Source organism: Furipterus horrens, unplaced genomic scaffold (assembly GCF_987537825.1).
Source record: "Furipterus horrens unplaced genomic scaffold, mFurHor1.1.pri manual_scaffold_4, whole genome shotgun sequence".
NCBI classification, from domain to species: domain Eukaryota; kingdom Metazoa; phylum Chordata; class Mammalia; order Chiroptera; family Furipteridae; genus Furipterus; species Furipterus horrens.
The window spans coordinates 140,250,532-140,263,731 of record NW_028327174.1 but is presented as its reverse complement, the minus strand read 5'-3'; the positions used below and the strand labels follow the sequence as shown (position 1 = coordinate 140,263,731).

The 13,200-nt window shown below is 37.4% G+C and overlaps 1 protein-coding gene and 1 pseudogene across 1 annotated transcript in view; both read left to right on the top strand.

Moving 5' to 3' along the window:
- CCDC171 (coiled-coil domain containing 171) overlaps positions 1 to 13,200 on the top strand; it is a 298,734-nt gene that overhangs the window by 158,233 nt on the left and 127,301 nt on the right. The gene's annotated exons all lie outside the window — the stretch shown is intronic.
- LOC150012948 (putative RNA-binding protein 23 pseudogene) lies at positions 1,975 to 3,635 on the top strand (annotated as a pseudogene).

Sequence of the window (13,200 nt, the reverse complement as noted above, 5' to 3'; positions counted from 1 at the left end):
TGTGGGTCCTTGAGGGAATCATGCCTGTCTCCTGAGTGGGGAACTGATCCCAAGATATGAAATTTTTATTCCCTAAGAGCTTATAAGGATGGAGTGAAACGTGGTTCTGGGACCTTAATTCCAAGTAGGATTCACATGTATTGAAAATGTAAAAGTAGGCTTTACTTGCTAATTGAAACAAAGTTATTTTTTACAATAACAATATCATTCTTTGTTTCATTTATCTTTCTTTATTTTTCCTTTCTGTTTTTGTTTTTCTTTACTTGTTTTCTGCTGCCTGGACCCTGAAACTCCACATATCTGTTAAATTTTGAAAGGTCTGGGTCTAGGTCTCTGGTTCTCAGGAGTGCATGTTTGGGGATGAAGGAGGCTTGGTTAGGAAGAGTTGTTCTCCCTGACATCTATTTGTGGAAAGGCATCTAGTTACAGTAAAAGAGTTGTTATATAGAAAATTTCATTAATGGATTTAGAACTATGGTATCTTTGGAAATGTTGGCCATAAAGTATTCTAGTTTATGATTATAATACTTGTGGAGTTTTCACTAGTGAGATTATACACACTGGCATGGAACAACTAATTCCAGGAAAACCAAAATGATCTTACATAGCCTCTATATGGGGTATCATACCTAGTACAGTAAGCAGTTCAGAGTTAGCATGTAATTTATTACACAAATAATATATATTTATTCTAATAGCTAAATACTAATAAAGTAATAAAAATTTATTGAGAGCTTCTTGTTTGTCAGGCACTGTGCTAAATACTTTATAAACAATTATCTCATATAATCCTCACATGAACTCTTATTTTGTAGATGAGAAAACTGAGACATAAAGAGGCTGCAAAACATGCACAACCATTAGTGATAGACCAGGGACTCTGATGGCACATCTGCTTTCCTGATCACCACATGTGTGTATTATTGATGGACAGCATGCACGGGCCGGGCTCTGTACTGTAGTTCCTACACGGATTCTTTTATATCATTATTAAATTACCCCTGTGAAATAGCTACTATTATTATTCCCATTGCCTTTTCATAAAATTAGAGCTCCCAGTGGAGTTGCCCAGTATCTTCTGGACTATAAATATTGAAACTGGGATTTAGTTTTTATAAAAATTTATTAAAAATTATTAACCTAATTTCTCATTATTGTAGATTTAGATCATTCCAGTTTCTTTTTCTTTTTTTCTTTTTTGCTGTTATAAATAATTCTAAGATTAGCAACCCTGTAGCTAAATTTTTAATTACATATCTGTGATTATTTCCTCAGGATAATTTCCTAGGTGAGAATTACTAGCCACATATGTTTTAGAGAGTAAATATTGTAAATTGGCCTACAGCATATTATTTTACCAGTTATATTCTCTCCTAAAAATGTATGAAAATTTTACTGTTTACCCATCTTGGCTATTACTATTTTAAAAATGCTTCCAAAATTGATCAATATGTCATGGTTACTCTTTGTACTTCTTTGATTACTAATCAAGTTGAACATTTTTACAAGTAAATTGGCCATTCAACGACAGTTTTATGCTTCATGTTCCATTACTAGATAATCTAATTAACCATTCTTTGAATAAACATATAATTGTGTCATATTGAGTCTTTTCTCTTTACAACAGCTTGTAGCTTGTGTTTAGTTATAGCATCTTCCAGCAGATAAGAAGCTGTTTGTATTAATTTCTTTAAAATGCCAGTAGCTTAAATATTGTTGTCATGAGTAGAGCATTGTTTAATTACTATGTCTTAATTAGAACTAGCACATGGTGATCTGAAAATGCTCTCTTGTGAGAGGCAGCATGATTCAGTAGAAACAGCACTGGCCTTAGAACAAGTATTTCTGAAATCAAATTCCAGTTCTGTCACTTGGGCAAATAATTTAACCTCTCTGAGCCTTAGTTTTCTCCTGCAAAATTAGGTATTTTGCAGAATTTTTATGAGACTTAATTAAGAGACTGTTTGAGCCATTTTGCGGGAAGAGCAGTCAGGCTGCAGTGGTGCTTTCACTTCAGAGACTCTGGAAGACTTCCGTGCTTCGCGCCTCCTAACAAACCCGAAGGAACGGAGTAGACTGGGAACCCCCCCCTGCGGGGACCCTAAACTGGTGGGCTGTGGATTCTGAGAGTGACAAGGACAGCATCATTGGATGATGCATTAACTGCTTTAAAGAAGACAAAGCTTTTGTGGGTCTGCTACAATGGCATCTGATGACTTTGATATAGTTATTGAGGCCATGCTGGAAGCTCCTTATAAAAAAGAGGAGGATGAGCAGCAAAGGAAGGAGGTTAAAAAGGTTGATCCTAGCAATACCAGCAGCAGCACCAGCAACAGTGGCAACGGGAGCAGCACCACTGGGGAGGCAAGCAGGAAGAAGAGGAGTCGGAGCCATAGTAAAAGCAGAGATAGAAAGCGCAGTCGTAGTCGAGACCGGGATCGGTATAGACGGAGAAATAGTCGAAGCCGAAGTCGAGATCGGCAGCGTCGTCCCCTCAGCTGTAGCTGGGATCGTCGTCATAGTAGTGAGTCTCGAAGTCGGGACTGGCGTCGTGAAGATCGTGTGCACTACAGGAGTCCACCACTTGCCACTGGGTGTAGGTATGGGCACAGTAAGAGTCCTCATTTCAGAGAGAAGAGCCCAGTCAGGGAGCCAGTTGATAATCTGAGTCCTGAGGAGCGTGATGCCCGAACAGTTTTCTGTATGCAGTTAGCTGCCCGCATTCGGCCTCGAGACCTGGAAGACTTTTTCTCTGCTATTGGCAAGGTTCGTGATGTACGTATCATCTCAGATCGAAACTCACGTCGTTCTAAGGGCTTGCCTATGTGGAATTTTGTGAAATCCAGTCTGTGCCGCTGGCCATTGGGTTGACCGGGCAGCGGCTACTGGGAGTGCCTATCATTGTACAGGCCTCACAGGCTGAGAAAAACCGACTGGCCGCCATGGCCAACAACTTGCAGAAGGGCAGTGGTGGACCAATGCGCCTCTATGTGGGCTCCCTGCACTTCAATATTACTGAGGACATGCTCCGGGGCATCTTTGAGCCGTTTGGCAAAATTGATAATATCGTCCTGATAAAGGATTCAGATACAGGCCGCTCTAAAGGTTATGGTTTCATTACATTCTCTGACTCTGAGTGTGCCCGGCGAGCCCTGGAACAGTTGAATGGCTTTGAGCTTGCTGGTCGTCCTATGAGGGTTGGCCATGTGACTGAGCGACTGGATGGTGGCACAGACATTACTTTTCCTGATGGAGACCAGGAGCTGGATCTGGGATCAGCAGGTGGACGTTTGCAGCTTATGACCAAATTGGTAGAAGGCTCTGGAATCCAGCTGCCAACCACAGCTGCTGCTGCCACTGCCATTGATGCACAGGCTGCTGCCTTGCAGCTGAATGGAGCAGTTCCCTTGGGGGCCTTAAACCCAGCAGCTGTTACTGCTCTGAGTCCAGTGCTGAACCTCGCCTCTCAGGCAATCGCCTCCCAGTGCTTCCAGCTTTCCAGCCTTTTTACCCCCCAGACCATGTGAGTCACAGGACCTTCCTCATTTTAGTCACTGGTTATTTTCCTCCTCTGGCTTTCATTTACCTCTTCTCCTTGCCCCAGGTAAATCAGTGGCACAGTACAATGCCTCCCTGTGCCTCTGGGTCCTGCTATTCCCTTCCTCACATCTACCCTTCTACAGCTCTTTCTCTCCATTTTGTGGACCAAGCCATCCTGAGGCCATGGACATTAACTCTAGGGGAATTGGGGCCACCCTTAGACACCAAGAGCTCCTGCCTGTGGCCAGATTTCTGAGTAACCACTAGTCGAAGAGAACAGAATTATTGCACACTTGTTTCTTCATGTATATCGTCTCCTGAGATGGTCTTCAATGCCTTTTCCAACCCCCTCTTAGTGATTCCTTGATTCCTACGTTGGGAAGGCCATAGGGCATTAACTGAAGGAGCTGACTTCTTTTCTATTTTCCCCTATACCTGTACCCTACGATTTTGTCAAGGAAAAATCCTTAAGCCCTCTGCTCCAAGAGGACTTTGGAGTTTGGGGGGTGAACCTTGAAGGTGCTGACTTGCTGCTGCAGGGTCCATGGAAGATAGCTTGGACATATATGTGCATTGTAAAGCCTGCCTTAGACCTCAGCTTGGGGTCAGAATTACTGTGGGCTCAGCATCTTGCTGGGAGCCGTAGAAACTATCTATCCTGCCAGGCATTTTGGATGTCTTAGGGGCATTCAGGAGTTTAGCGAAAGATGGGGTACCTTTCCAGTACCTTCCATCTTCCTTTGTATAGTTCTCCTTTCTCCCAGGTCCTTCCTTTGGTCCAAGGTGGGAGGATGGTGGGGAGGCTGCTATTCTCCACCACTTCCCATGTGCCTCTACTGTGGGCTCCACCCCAGCTGTTAAAGCTGCTCCTGTCCCCTACTTGGGCACAAGTGAGCCCTTCTCACTGGATTTTATACCCTTGTGTCTGTGTACATAAATATATATAAACTTTGTACAAAAGGCAAAAAAAAAAAAAAAAAAAAAAAAAAGAGACTGTTTGAAAAGCAAGTATATGCTTGATAAATATTATTTTGTTTTTCATAATACTTAAATGAATAGATTTAAAAAAATTAAAAAAAACATTTTAGAGGATGGGAGAAGAAGGGAGGGGGCGAGAGAGAGAGAGAGAGAGAGAGAGAGAGAGAGAGAGAGAGAGAGAGAGAGAGAGAGAGAGAGAGAGAGAGAGAGAAAGAAACATAAACATCAATTTGTTGTTCTACTTATTTATACATTTACTGGTTGATTCTTGTATGTACCCTGACCAGGATAAACCCAGAACTTTGTGTATCGAGATGATGCTCTAACCAACGAAACTACCAGGGCCTCACAATAGTTTTTTAAATATGTTCTGTGCATAACTTCTTTCAAAAAATAAAGCACTGTATTTTTCACACTATAAGACGCACCTGACCATAAGACGCACCTAGGTTTAGAGGAGGAAAACAAGAAAGGAAAAAAAATCTGAACCAAATGGTGTACTAAAATATTTAATAAAATGTAACAATACTATTTCAGCCATGTAAAGTGAACAGCAGTCAACAGTGGTATTAAGAACCATCATCACTGTCATTAACAAATGAGGAGAGTCATTAAGGTTCCAGTACTCTTCTAGTTTTCTGGGAACCCCAAGAACTCATCATTACTAGTGTCAGAATTTATGAAGCTCAGTTGCTCACAGTCAGTGATATCACTTTCTTTGCTATCTTCATACTGACCAGATGCCCTGAGATTCAGCAGTAAAGTGGGACATTTAAGTGTCCCCAGGGGTTTTGCGTGGGCCCACCGCTTCCTCTTCTAACAGCTGTCGCCACCGCTGACAGGTCAGGTAATACACATCACGGTCTGTGATGCAATATTCGCTCTATAAGATGCACAGACATTTCCCCCCACTTTTGGGGGAAAAAATGCGTCTTATGGAGCAGAAAATACAGTATATTGCTTGTTCTTTATTAAAACAAAAATAAGGTCATGGATAAAAGATATAAAAAACTATTGAAGGAAAAACAAAGTTACTTATAACTTATTTCAAAACAACCACTGTTAACATTTGGGGTTTTGTTTTTAATTATTTGTTCTGTATGTAATAGTTTTTGTAAATCATACTTTGGACTTGATGCTCAAAAAGGCCTTTCTTTACAATACAGCTAGATATTGGATCAGTCCCTTCCTGTATTAACAGTAAAGGAAATCTCCAAGGTTAAGAATATAATAAACACCACCACCCACAAACCCCAGTGAATGGAAATCCAAGTTAGGACTGTACACAGAATCAAATGCTGGAAGTAGGAGACTAAGCTTTGGGCTCCGTCAGCAGTTTGGACCTTGAATGAGACTCCCACAGTAAGGAGTTACCTAATAATCTGAATGGGATAATCTTAGGTCAGTAGTGTCCAGACAGAATCTAATGTAACATTTTTTTCTGGAAGAAAGTTTGCCTAATTTACTTCCTTCAGGAGTCCCCACAAACTAAGAGCAATCATGTAACTGGCAGTTGAATAAACAGATATATTAACTTATAGTCATCCACATGGCTAAACTCTCCTATCAATTTGAATAATATGTTATCTGTACTTTGTAGGGATTTATAATTAGACCATAAAATTATTTATTCTATGGTGACAGTTTTGTCTCTACTTTTCAAACTTTAACCCTTTAATTTTTCCGCTTCCTTAATGCGCTGGCAAGGATACAGTGTTGTGTACAAGTAGAAACAGTAGGCATCCTTCTCTCGTTCCCATTCTAAAGAAAATCTTGCTAACATTTCTCCATTAAGAAGGAAGTTTGCTACAGGTTTTTAGTTGATAATCATTATTGGGTTAAGGGAGTTATCCTCCTATATTATGCATTATTTTAAAAAAATCATGAATGAATGTTGGATGCTATCAGATACATTTGAGATAATTATCTATTGAGATAATCACATACTTTTTTTTCTTATTATGTTAACATGTTGGATTATATCAGGGATTGGCAAACTATGGTCCACAGCCTGTGTTTGTATGGTCTGTGATCTAAGAATGGCTTTTACAAGTTTAAAGGACCATGAAAAAAAAACAAATAAACAAACTAAAGACGACTATATGACAGAGACTATGTGGCACACAAAATATTTCCCATGTAAAGTATGCTGACTGTGCAGTGCATGGTTCAGTATTATAAATGTTAAGTCAGCCTTGCATTCCTGAAATAAACCCCGCTTAGTTGTGATGACTTAAAAAAGCACATTGTCTTGTAATTTATCTCTCTTATACAGTCCTTGTCAGATTTTGGTTATCAGAGTTTTGCTAATGTGAAAGGACTTCCCTTCTTCTCACTCTAAACAGGTGGAGTGGAAACTAGATAGATATAAGAAATGCATTGCGGGATATTTACCCAAGCCTAAAACAAAGTGAGCAAATGCTCAGATACTAGAAATAAAGAGGATATTTGCCCTGGCTGTTGTGGCTCAGTGGATTGAGTGTTGACCTGTGAGCCAAGTTTCGCTGGTTCGATTCCCAGTCAGGGCACATGACTGGGTTGCACGTCAGGTCCCCAGTTGGGGGCGCAAGTGAGAGGCAACCACACAGTGATGTTTCTCTCCCTCTCTTTCTCCTTTCCCCGCTCTCTAAAAATAAAATTAATAAACAAATAAACTATTTAAAAAATATTTTTAAAAAAGAGGATATTCAACACCAGACAAGAAAAGAAGGGGTGTGCAAATTAGCTGGAGGCTAGAGTTGATAATCCTAATGTTAGGGAAATGTAGGCTTCAACCTCTTTTTTCTATGGACTAGAAAAGAGCTACCTCTGTGAAGTTGGTAGTCAGGAAGGGCTGTTCTCCTGTGAAATGGGACCTAGAACATCCTTGCCTGCCAGGTACAGGGGTATTTGATATCTACTTTGGACATTGAGTAGGAAAAAGTCACATAGAAATTGGAACCCCAGATCTGTGCCATCCATGAAAGTAGGGTCTTAGTTGATGTAACTTTTTTATCCAAGGACTGTTCAGCTGAGAATTAACTTTAAATGGTTCAACCCTTGTAGAGCCAGTATATACTTGTAGAAGGAAACTTAAAAATATTCCGAGAACACACAAAAGACTTTAATGTAAAATTCAATATTACAAAGCATGTAAACAAATGACTTGTACATCACGTGAGAAAATTTGCACCTCAGGTGGTAGGAATACTACTTAAAATATAGAAAGGTATTTTAAAATAAGTGTTTTTAAGTGTTCTGAGAAATAAGATATGAATAGAAATTATAAGACCAGAAATGAAAATATCATCATTTAAATGAAAAACTCGGTGAATGTTTTGAACTTGGGTAAATAATAGATGGAAAGATATTAGCAAACTGGAACATAGCAAAGGAAGTCACTCAGAATGCTCTGCAGAGGGACAAAGTGATGGGTAATAGGAAGTTAATAGAAAAGAAAAAGTAAATGAGATTTATATAATAAAAAAATGAAAGAATAAAATAGAATAAAAAATGTGTAATAAACTTTCAGAAACAGTCAGAGCAAGGCCATATTTTGAGCAAGAATTACTAAAACCTTTATAGATTTAAAGAAAGAGTAACTTCTCAGATTAAAGGAACTCATTTTACTATGAGCAGGATAAATAAAAACAAATACATACATTGAAACGTAGTAATGAGACTGTAGAATGACAAAGACAAAGATAAAATCTTAAAATCTATGGGTTTAGGAAAGATAAGGCTGTTCTGTTGCTGATCCTGAATTAATGCAACTCGTTTAATAGTTATAAAACTCTAAGAACTCTTAGTCAGTGAAGGAAACATACTTTCAAGTCAGGAACTACACAGTTAGTGAGGTATAGCACACCTCTCTTACTGTTAACTCTAGACAAATGAATATGGAAAATTAGTATGGGGAAAAAGTAGAACAAGCCAAAGATTTCTTCCCCCCCTCCCACCATTCTACCATACTATTCTTGAGATATTTTATATTGTTGACCTGGTCAGTAATATCTTTAGTACTACTGGACCTCTGAGGCTGTTTTATTATGCAACATTGTTTTATATGGTGTATGGTAGTTGAGAAGACAATGAAATCTACATATTCAATGTATTTTATTTCTTGATTTCAAGTAAACTTGGACTTAAATTTAATAACTAATAATACTAACCATTTTATCTTGGATCCTGCCTTACATTTTTATGCTTAATATACCTCAGATTCTGTTTGGTGGTAGACACTCCAGGTTAATGGAGTAGGTGAAAGAATGATTAAAATAGTTACTTTAATGAGGGACTCAGCCTGTGGGTAAATGCTTGTGGGAGCTAATATATAAATTTGTTCCTTAAAATGGGTTGCTGCTATAACCAATACCAAACTATGAGGAGGTGGTTTAGAGATCAGGCAGTTTGAGGTGAGAAAACACATCAGAGGTGGAACGACGGAAATTCATGTTAAGCTGTGGCAAAATATTTGATAAAACTATATGTGTGATAATTTAGGACTACTGATGGGTATAGTTGTAGGAGAAGTGGTTGGAAAGAATTGATTATAGTATCTGTTGCTTTTGACACTTTGCTTTGAACAAGGTATTACAAGAAAGATGAACTCAGGAAAGAATTTGTTGGCTTGGGAACATAAATGAAAGGGTAGAGAGAGAGAGAGAGAGTCCAGAAACCTGGGGCCTAGAAGGAGCCCATTACGTTTCAGTACCATAGCAAAGAACAAATGAGGGATATAGCTCTCTTATTCTAACCAGTTATCTTAGATGTCCTCATTAAAGTCAATGCCTGTACGTACACCTGGCATATGGAAACAGGGAAACCAGTAGTGAGCATAATCTCCAGGAAACAATGTTGGTGTATTGATGGGCACAAGGCATCGACTGGAAGGAAACAGATTAAAGCCTGCCAACGTTTTAGAAAAGTCATGTGTGGCCTTATACTCTTTGAGCCTTAAGCAAGCCTTAAGTGGTCTATCTATTAATCATGTCAAATTATGTACAGACTTCATACTGTAAATGACATCATTTATTTAGTTACTCATCTGCTAATGGGCATTAGGTTTGTGTCACTTAAAAATATTTTAGAGTAAGGAGAAACTGAAAGACTTGTCTGAAGTGATATTGCTTATATGAAAACAGGTTTTTTTATTTTGCTACCTCTCTAGTAAGTTTGACATTAAGAATGACAGTTATTTAGATTTAAAATAAAGCTATAGTTATTGTCGTTTCTTAGTTCTCCTGGGAAAAGTTAGGTATCTATTAAATTCTGATAACTTTCAATCACGTCTGAAACATAATTGGTGTGTTGATTACTTATAGAAAATTTAAAAATATTTTTATTTTTATAGAATCACTTGATAAAGCAAAGACTCTTTCTATAAAGTTTAAAAATCACCTCCTGACTAATCTGTCTTAAAAAATAAGTTCTGGTCTTCTAATTAATACATACATTTGAGCCTTTACCGTGTGTTAAGTACAGTATTTTGGTTTTGTGGGAATATATTGAATTTAATTAAAAGGACTACCTGCATCTTAGTAGTTAGTGAGATTTTTGGCGTAATAATGGATGAGAGCTTCTGAAACTAGTACAAAACCTTGTATTCTCTGAACTGTCACAATTTTGTAATCCTGTCCATGAAAAATCCTAGATGTTGGTTGAGAGGGAATGGCTATGGAAAAAATAAAAGATTTATTCATAGCAAGTCTCCCCTCCCCTCGCCTGTCCTCCCCTCCCCCCAGGATATGCTTATTGATTTTAGAGAGAGGGGAAGGGAAGGAAAAGCAGGGAGGGAGAGAGACATTGATGTGAGAGAGAAACATGGATCAATACCTCTCCACACACCCCTGACCTTGGACTGAGGCTGCAACCTAGGTGTTTGCCCTGACCCGTGACCTTCTGGTTTACTGGACGATGCTCCAACCATCTGAGCCACACCGGCCAGGGATCACATGCCGTCTTTCATCGTCATTTTCTGTCATCGGCTTACTTGTATCCCATCAAGCTGTAGCAGCCTCAAAGGGGCTCAGAGACGCTGCCTCCTCTTAGCACCCAGTATCATTCCTCACCTTTTGCAATTGCTTTGGATTTTTATTGCTTATGTCTCATTTTTAATAGAAAATGAACTCTGTGCTTTATTATTTTTCAGTCTCAAAACTTAATTACATTTAGACTATGAATGGGAAAGAAGAAGCAAAAAGAAAAAAGAATATATTTTCCAAATTTCAAATGGCATATTTGCAAAGGTGTTTTGGAGTCATAATATTTGTGGCAAAGGGCCATATTTCATGAATACTGACCTTCTTTTTATTAAAAAAAAGTCCTAACCTTTATATTATATTATTAATAAAATTACTTGCCATACTGTGAGGATATAGAATGTGAATATGAATATTGTAATGAAGTCATTTAATAATTTTGAATATATAGCCATATTTTCTCTAGTAAGCTTTAGAACAAGAGCCCCCAAATTCGTTTACTTTAAAAAGTTTAAGCAGTTTTTAGTTGATAAACCATGATTATAATAATAATTAAAATCTATCACATAAGCCATTTCATAAAGTAGGATTATTAACGTCATTACTTAATTTAAAAGTCTTATCATTTTTTACTTTAATCCCATATATGTTTTATCTTCCTAATGACTTATACCATTGAGACCTATAAAGTAGTCAATTATATTTCAAGGTCAGAGAAAAAAGAATTAAGAAAACAAGAGCTCCCACATCACTTTTTAAAAAATAATAATTTAACAAAAGGTACAAACTAGAAGCAAAAGGATTCATAAAAAGTTATTTCCATTTTTTGTTAGATTGAACAACAGCAAAATACATAATAAAATAAAGAATACTTTTTAATTTAAACTTATTATGACAATATACTTTTTTAAAGTGTATGTTCTCATATATAATTTAAAAATACTTTTTCTATGTTTAAATTTGTCTCAGTGAGTAGTAAGTTGAGAGTAGTTTTCATGTTTCTTGAGTACTAGCTTTTCTTTAGATCGTATTTTAAATACTAAAATTATACAGTTCAACTTTGTATAAAAATTTTAATGAACTTTCTAAAAATTAAACTTGATCACAGTAAGAAAAACTTTAAAAGCACAGAAAAAACAAAAAAAGTGTATGTAATCCCATTATTACCCATATATAAACATTATTGAGATTTTGGCAAATAAAACTGTAAGTGTGCTATATATAGTTTTGCATCCTGTTTTTTGGGGTAGAGAGGCATTATTTACATTTACATGTACATCATTCTAGCATCTCTTGGGCTGTAGGTGTACAAAAGTGGAAACAAGAGAGACCTGTTAGAGGCTAACAGTATAACTAGACCAGAGATGACAGTGGCCTAGAACAGGGTGGTAGGGATAAAGAATGGTGAGATTCTGGATATATATTTTTATAGAACTCTTTCATTTTATTCAAGCTTGAAAATGTACTTCATATAGACCTAGGAATATGCTAGATCTTTCCTATAATTAAAACTTTACATGTATCTGATATCAGCTCCTTCTTATTCCTAATTTTGTGTATGTATATTTTTAACCTGATTAAGCTAGTTATGTGAGGGTACCCTAAGTTTTGTTCCTTTTAGTTTGAATAGGCCAGGGTTCAAAGATGTTGTGATTCTTGAACCTCCTGTTTGTCGTAGCTGAAAAGCTGTACTGCTTTTAAGCTAACTTTACTTTGTGCCTGAGCAGTTATTGTTAGAATTCTTTATATCTGACCTGCTTTCCACTGGGCCAGAATGAGGAAAGAGGATTAATCTTGCTATTCTTTTAAATCTGTTTTTTAAAAATCTAGGCGAGGACCTTACTTTCTTAGAAATATTCAATAGCAGTGCCTTACAACAGAGTAAGTATTAGAGACTAGGAATAGAAAGCATTTCTGAATATTGACTTTGTATCCCGCTATTTTGCCAGATTCACTTATTAGGTTGAGTAGTTTTTTGGTGGAGCCTATAGGGTTTCCTGTGTACACTCTCATGTCATCTGCAAATAATGACAGTTTTACTTCCTCCTTTCCAGTTTGGATGTCTTTTATTTCATTTTCTTGTCTGCTCACTGTGGCTAGAACTTTCAATATTATATTGAATAAAAATGGTGAAAGCAGACACCCTTGTTTTGTTCCTGATCTGAGGGGGAAAGCTTTTAGTTTTTGCCCATTGAGTATGATGTTGGCTGTAGGTATTTTGTATATGGCCTTTACTATGTTGAAGTATGCTCCCTCTAGTCCCACTTTGATGAGTGTTTTTATTATAAATGGGTGTTGTACTTTATCAGATGCTTTTTCAGCATCTATTGATATGATCATCTGATTTTTGTCTTTTATTTTGTTTATAGGGTGTATTACATTTATTGACTTGTGAATATTATACCATTCTTGCATCCCTGTGATGAATCCCACTCAATCATGGCATATGATCTTTTTAATATATTGCTGGATCTGGTTTGCCAATATTTTGCTGAGGATTTTAGCATCTGTGTTCATAAGCGATATTGGCCTGTAGTTTTCTTTTTTTTCTTGTGTCTTTACCTGGTGTTGGAATTAGTATACTACTGGCCTCATAGAGTTTGGGAGTTGCCCCTCTTCTTGAATTTTTTGGAATAGTTTGAGAAGGATAGGAGTTAGCACTTCCTGAAATGTTTGGTAAAACTTGCCTGTGAAGCTATCCTGTCCAAGGCTTTTTGTGTGC